The sequence below is a fragment of the Bactrocera tryoni genome, chromosome 4 (assembly GCF_016617805.1).
Source record: "Bactrocera tryoni isolate S06 chromosome 4, CSIRO_BtryS06_freeze2, whole genome shotgun sequence".
NCBI lineage: Eukaryota > Metazoa > Arthropoda > Insecta > Diptera > Tephritidae > Bactrocera > Bactrocera tryoni.
This window is the reverse complement of record NC_052502.1, coordinates 24,361,694-24,368,752: the sequence shown is the minus strand read 5'-3', so window position 1 is coordinate 24,368,752 and position 7,059 is coordinate 24,361,694. Positions and strand designations below refer to the sequence as shown.

At 35.3% G+C, this 7,059-nt stretch overlaps 1 protein-coding gene across 1 annotated transcript in view; it reads left to right on the top strand.

The window, feature by feature from the left end:
- The first annotated feature begins 1,481 nt into the window (after positions 1–1,481).
- LOC120774223 (alanine aminotransferase 1) overlaps positions 1,482–7,059 on the top strand; it is a 30,213-nt gene continuing 24,635 nt past the window's right edge. Inside the window, exon 1 of the mRNA XM_040103681.1 lies at positions 1,482–1,537. The gene's annotated coding sequence lies outside the window, so the exon portion shown is untranslated. The remainder of the gene's footprint in view (positions 1,538–7,059) is intronic.

The following is a 7,059-nucleotide window of genomic DNA, read 5'->3' as shown; positions in this document are numbered from 1 at the left end:
TGTTCTTCTTCTTTCTTAACTCTTGTATCATTTTATATTAAAGTTTTGGCATTTCATTGAAATTGAACTATAACTTTTCAAAACCCTACATACCGAATTTATGGACTTCGATGCCCATGCCTGACCTTATACCGAAAATATGGTTCACTTTGTGGGATATGATAATATGTATACGTATGCAATTAAGCGGATTTTATAATTTGAGAAAGAATAAATAAAAATAGACAAAATCGTTTCAGTATTCCCACAACTACCATATACCTAATATAAAGATTTCCGAACTTCCACATGATTTGGGTCAATGTGTGAGATATCTTAATACATTTGTGAACGTATAATTTTCGATATACATACATATGTATGTATGTATGACCACTATAGTATATGGTTAGGTTAGGTTATGAGGCCGCTTCTAACAGGGATATCACTTGAATGACATAGAACGACGGTCCATTGTGTTACTTAGGTAAAAATAATATGGTAGGCCAATAAGCCACGCATAGATTTGGTCCTTTGCGATACCAGATGAAGTTCAGTTGCTAAGTCTAAGAGGAGTAGTCATCCCTTAGGATGCCTGCGCTTGAAGCGAATTTTAACAGACTCTGCGTTCTCACTATCAATATCTCGTCCAGTGTAACATACCGTGGGGACCCCAGATGCTTACAGCGTTGTCTTGCCAATTCGAGACAAGTGCACAAGCGATGCTCTATTGTTTCTCTGGTGCCCTGTGCCAATAGGAATTTTGTGTATTTTATTGTGTTACTTAAAACTCCTATATAATAGCTCATAAGACTCTTATAAATCGACAAATCGCTTTGAGTCTATCACAAATCTGTTGAGCCGGCTAATGTCAGTTTCGGCTGCGCCTCCTGGTAACCGCAGGTAAAACTGCTCTTCTATACCCTGACTTTTATATCATTTTATGCTTTAACAAATGCGCATGTGAAGGGTATTATAGCATCTATGAAGGGCACTACAGTTTCGGTTCTGTAAAAGTTAACGTTATTTCTTGTTTGCAATAAAATTTTTTTGAGACAAATGTTTTCACATAAAATAACGTTCACTCACAATTTTCGCGAATAATTGGCCATAATAATTTAATTTTAATTATTAGTCAAAGTTGTGTGTATTTTAACACTTACATATTTATCTTAAAATTTGCCCAACACAACCTCAAAGTCCATGCATTTTCAGCTATTTTTAATTAATATTTAATTGTTTGTAAACAATATTCTAGAGCTGCGTTTGACAGTTCAGTTCATTGTACACTGCACACACACATGCTCACACACATTTATGTTGCTCATAGTATATTAAAGAAGAATTCTTGGTAGCATTCCAACAGAACTTTCCGCTAAGCTCACGCGGCCATATGCTGTTTTTTAGCGAACTCACATGCGCTCGTTTTCGCAAAGCTTTTTGGATGCCACCCAACACCATGCAAAGCTAAGAGAGCGCGAAGTCACTAAATTTGAGGCGACTGCAAACCTGAATGACCACGTACTCAACAGTCTAGCTGGAGCGTTTGTAGTGCGTGGTGGGTACTTAATCGATATTTTTACGCCTTATATGCACAATTTATATAAAAAGAGAGTTGTTTGTGCAAATCACAGCAAAATCAAAGATAAATAAATTCAATTAATTCAGTGAACGCCGATAGAATGCTATCGCGATTGCTCACATAAAAATAGCAAATGCAATAATAAATAAGTGAAAAGCAAATATGAAAAACGAGTGAGCAGTAATAAGAGCCAATTAGCATGTAAAAAGAATATAAAAAACGTTGAAAAGAACGAAATAAATACTTTGCACACAGAAAATCAGAAATAAATATATATTTTTTTTGTCTGAGAAAGTGTAATATTCCACATCGTTCTTATATTTGGCCATGCTTGTGTTTGGTTAATAGAAGAAAGCAAAAATTAAAAGAAAAAACTGTCGATGCAAGCTGCATTTGACCCACTTCTGTGCAGCACCCATTTGCCACTTTGCCAGCAATTCACGGCTGCAACGCGCAGGTTGAGTGTCCGTCTGTGTCGGCAAACAGTGCTACAGACATAGCGACAAACGCGCATTGCCATTGAATTGGCTTGACTGACTGTGGGCTTTTCGTTTTCGCAGCGTTGGAATGTCACGATTGCCGGCTTTTGGCATTTCTAAGTGTTCTCGTTAAGAATTCTTGTTGATTCTTCGCTAATTATTGTTGTCTTAATTGCTTGTAGGCACTCGACAAAGTCTAAATAACAAAATAATAATTTCTATTGAAAATAGCTAAAGAAGTAAACAATTTAGAGAGTGAAAACTAATACATATACATACATATATACATATATATAAGAATGTTCATTTGTGCGGGTTAGCTTCTTCTCTTCTACCTGCTTCTTTATTTTTTGAATTCTTCCACCTTTTTTCATGAAATATTCGCTGTTTTTCGGCACATGTTGCGCAACTTATTACCTTTCTGCTATGTTCGTTATGAGATTAGCATAGAACGAGCGCTTAAAAGTGCTGATAAACGCGCGGCTTCAAAACAGTTGACAATTTGTGAATTTAAAGGCATGAAAGCTTGGCCATAAAAGTAATTAGTTGATGGAAAATGCATAAAGGCGTGTGAGAATGATTTTTAATTGATTACATTTGTGCATATTCAGTGATATATGTTATGTGCGTACAGGGTGCGCTATCTTTCACACATGTCGATAAAAGGAAATTAAAAATTTACAAAAAAATTCTATACTGTTATTTGAGCGAAATTTTTTATTAGAAACAAAGAAAACGTTAAATCGGTTGCACCGAAGCCATACTACCCTTCACAAAAAAGTCTCTACACTAGAACTTGATGATTTCAATTGGTCAGCTTGTATGGCACCAATATGCCGATCTAAGCAACTTCTTTCGAAATTGTACTGTTGCATTAGACAAAAACCGATGCCAAGTGCTATGTGAAGATATTTCATCAAATGAAACAGTTTTCTATAAAAGAAATTGATATGGATCGATCAGTTTGTCAGCTATAACCATTAGTTGTCCGATATCGGCGGCGGCCGACAAAAGGGAAAGATTCTTGGAGAAAAAAGCGTGTGTGCACGATTTCAGATCGATATCTCAAAAAATAAAGGATTAGACGGAGAGATAGGCAAACGGACATGACTAAATTGTTTTAGCTCCACACGCCGATTCTTTATATATGTACTTTGCTATAATTTATTGAATCTCCGACTTTTACTTTTGTCCATATCATATCATCAAATTCAAGTCATATCATCCAATCTGGGTTATCATTGAGCGGTAGCGATTCACAGTAACGTGCCTGTCTTGAGCATCACGAACGAAGTACGGCTCAATGACGATGCGGGCCCCTAAACCGTAATTATTTCGGAATGCAATGGTGACTCATGGTGTATGTGTGGATTGCTGCCTGAGCAATAACCCATATTTTGCTTATTAACGAAGCCATTCAGCCAGAAATGAGCCTCATCACTGAAGATAATTTTTCGATGGAAATCCGGATTTTTTCCAAGTTTTTGCTCAGACCAATTCACGAACATACGGCGATTCTGGTTGTCAAGCGGCTTCAGTTCTGGCGTCTATTTGATATTGTAGACCAAGATATTTTCGCAAAATTTGCCACAACGACGTCACAGAGACACCCAACGCTTGAGAACAACGTGTGAGAGGATGATTTAGGTCTTCCTCAATTGATGTGCTAGCGTCAGCAATATTCTCGACACTACGGACACTTCTTTAACTCACTGGCACGGAAACATTTTATACTGTGCCTGTGGATTCAAATTTTTACACTAGACGCTCAATTGTTGATCTGACAGAACGATTATGACGACCATAAATTGGACGTAGCGCTCTTAAAGTTGAGACCACTGACTCTGAATTTCGGTAGTAAATTTTAATAATTTCGTTTCGTTTGCTGTCCCTATCAGTGTTCTTTTGTAGGGCCCTATTGAAAAACCTTATATGGAAAAATGTTGCGAATTTTGCTTCTTTTTCTATTTTTATACTCTCGCAACAATGTTGCTAACGAGAGTATTATAGTTTTGTTCACATAACGGTTGTTTGTAAGTCCTAAAACTAAAAGAGTCAGATATAGGGTTATATATACCAAAGTGATCAGGGCGACGAGTAGAGTCGAAATCCGGAGGTCTGTCTGTCCGTCCGTCCGTCCGTCCGTGCAAGCTGTAACTTGAGTAAAAATAGAGATATCATGATGAAACTTGGTACACGTATTCCTTGGCTCCATAAGAAGGTTAAGTTCGAAGATGGGCAAAATCGGCCCACTGCCACGCCCACAAAATGGCGGAAACCGAAAACCTATAAAGTGTCATAACTAAGCCATAAATAAAGATATTAAAGTGAAATTTGGCACAAAGGATCGCATTAGGGAGGGACATATTTGGAAGTAATTTTTGGAAAAGTGGGCGTGGCCCCGCCCCCTACTAAGTTTTTTGTACATATCTCGGAAACTATTATAGCTATGTCAACCAAACTCTACAGAGTCGTTTCCTTCAGGTATTTCCATATACAGTTCAAAAATGGAAGAAATCGGATAATAACCACGCCCACCTCCCATACAAAGGTTATGTTCAAAATCACTAAAAGTGCGTTAACCGGCTAACAAAAAACGTCAGAAACACTAAATTTTACGGAAGAAGTGGCAGAAGGAAGCTGCCCCCAGGCTTTTTTTAAAAATTGAAAATGGGCGTGGCGCCGCCCACTTATGGACCAAGAAGCATATCTCAGGAGCTACTAGACCGATTTCAATGAAATTCGGTACATAATGTTTTCTTAACACCCTGATGACATGTACGAAATATGGCTGAAATCGGTTCACAACCACGCCTTCTTCCAATATAAAGCTATTTTGAATTCCATCTGATGCCTTCTTTGTATAATACGAGTATAAACATTAGGAACCAATGATGATAGCGGAATAAAACTTTACACAAATACGGTATTTGAAAAATATGTAAATGACGGATAATGAAATCTCGATTATCACTTTACCATGCGAGAGTATAAAATGTTCGGTGACACCCGAACTTAGCCCTTCCTTACTTGTTCTGCTATAATTTTGAACAAAACGCGTTTAAAAATTGAAGTTCGCTTAAACTTTTAGACATATTAAGAAAGCAATTTATGATAGAGAAAAAGAAACGATTTTTTGAGCCAATCACATGGAATGACCTCCTTAAGTGCACAAATTGTCACTTTTTATACACGTGATGTGGGTTAATTGATACAAAAAAATTCAGTTCCAATACATACATTTTTCATAGTAAAATGTCAATATATTACATCGTCACATTATTTCGCTTTGAACCGATTCATTTTTAGACAAGTACTGAATTACGGTTTCTATAACATGTAAAACTGAAACCGTTAGTGTAACAATTATCAATATTTCTGTTATTCAATTTTTGCATAACGAGATGAAAAATGGCGCACCCTATATATCTATCTATAGAAATAGTTTTCGAAATACTATATTTGCACTATTGTTAATGGCCAATAAATACCCATTATCTTACGGCTTAACATTTTTAAGCTTACATGAGTATATTGTTAGGCACACTGATAACGACAACTATGTGAAGTTTTTAAAATTGTTGTTTATTTTCAAAATAGTGCTCTGATATAGCATTTTTAGTATTTTTTGGCGCTTTAATAAAACATAAAGGTATGGTTGGGAAATATTAACAAACATAAATCGGCGGCAAGCAGGATGGAAATGAAGTATAGTATGTACATATGTATGTATGTATACATTTAATTTATTGTTCAGTGACTATTTTATAATAACTCCAGTGAATTACTTCCACATTATTTTATACATATGTATGTGTGCGTATGCCTATGTGCAACCAAAGTTATAATGAAATTAATTTAAATGCGAAGTTTTTTGTACGCTTTGGACACACACACACATATAAACATTTTTACCAAAAAATTTGCACCAAACAAAATTGATTAGATATGAATTTTATAAATAATTTTGATGATTTTATGTTGTTATTTTTGTGATTTAATCACTAAACACATACATACATATGTATATACCTGGGAACATATTGTGTAGTCAAGTGATATGTTTTTTCTTGCAATGCGAACCGCTTGGGGCTATTTCTCTATTTAGTTATGGATTTTTATATTTCTTATGCAAGCAAACATTTTTATTACACCTATACAATAACAAAGCTAGAAGTAGGAGCAAATATAATTTAAGTACGGTAAATATAAATACTGATAGCGAATCTAGCTTGTGAGAAAAAAAACAAAAAAAAAACAAACAAACAAAACAAAAAATAAAGAAAAGATACAATTAACAATTTTACTGCTTACTTTAGTATTTCTATTGTATAATTTAATTTTGTTTTCTATAAACTTTCAACACAAAGTTGAACTTTTTAGTTATGTACCGTAAAAAGGACTGTGTCATAACTTAATAAATAAAAAATAAACATATTAAAGCATACATAAGAAGTAAGGAAGAGCTAAGTTCGGATGTAACCGAACATTTTATACAACTCGCAAGAATCAAAGACCGGGCAATTCATTCACATGATGGCAAAACTTTCTGTTAAAAAATGTTACGAAAATATTAACCATCTAATATTGGATGAAATCGTGAATAAATTACATAAGTTGGGGATAGTATAGATTCGATCTTATCTATTTTTGCCAATACTACATACAATTAACATGCCACAAACCAATAAAATACTCCTAGGGTTTCATTAAATACCTCATCTACCATCTCCAATCTATGTGGAGTAAAGTCAGCGGGATGTTCCTGATGTTAATTATAATGGTTTGTCAAAAAAGTCTTGCGGTATTTTTATTGAATTTTTTTTTTATTGAAATTGAAATGAATTTTTGATGACTCATGCCCAGCTCTTGACCGATGCTACGTCTGCTACTATGCCAGTCTCTTTCGACGAATTCAGCGATTTTATCGTAATTTTCGACGACAGGCCTTCCGGAGCGTGGCGCATCTTCGACCACCTCTACCCCAGAACGAACACGTTGAAACCATCGTTGTGCGTT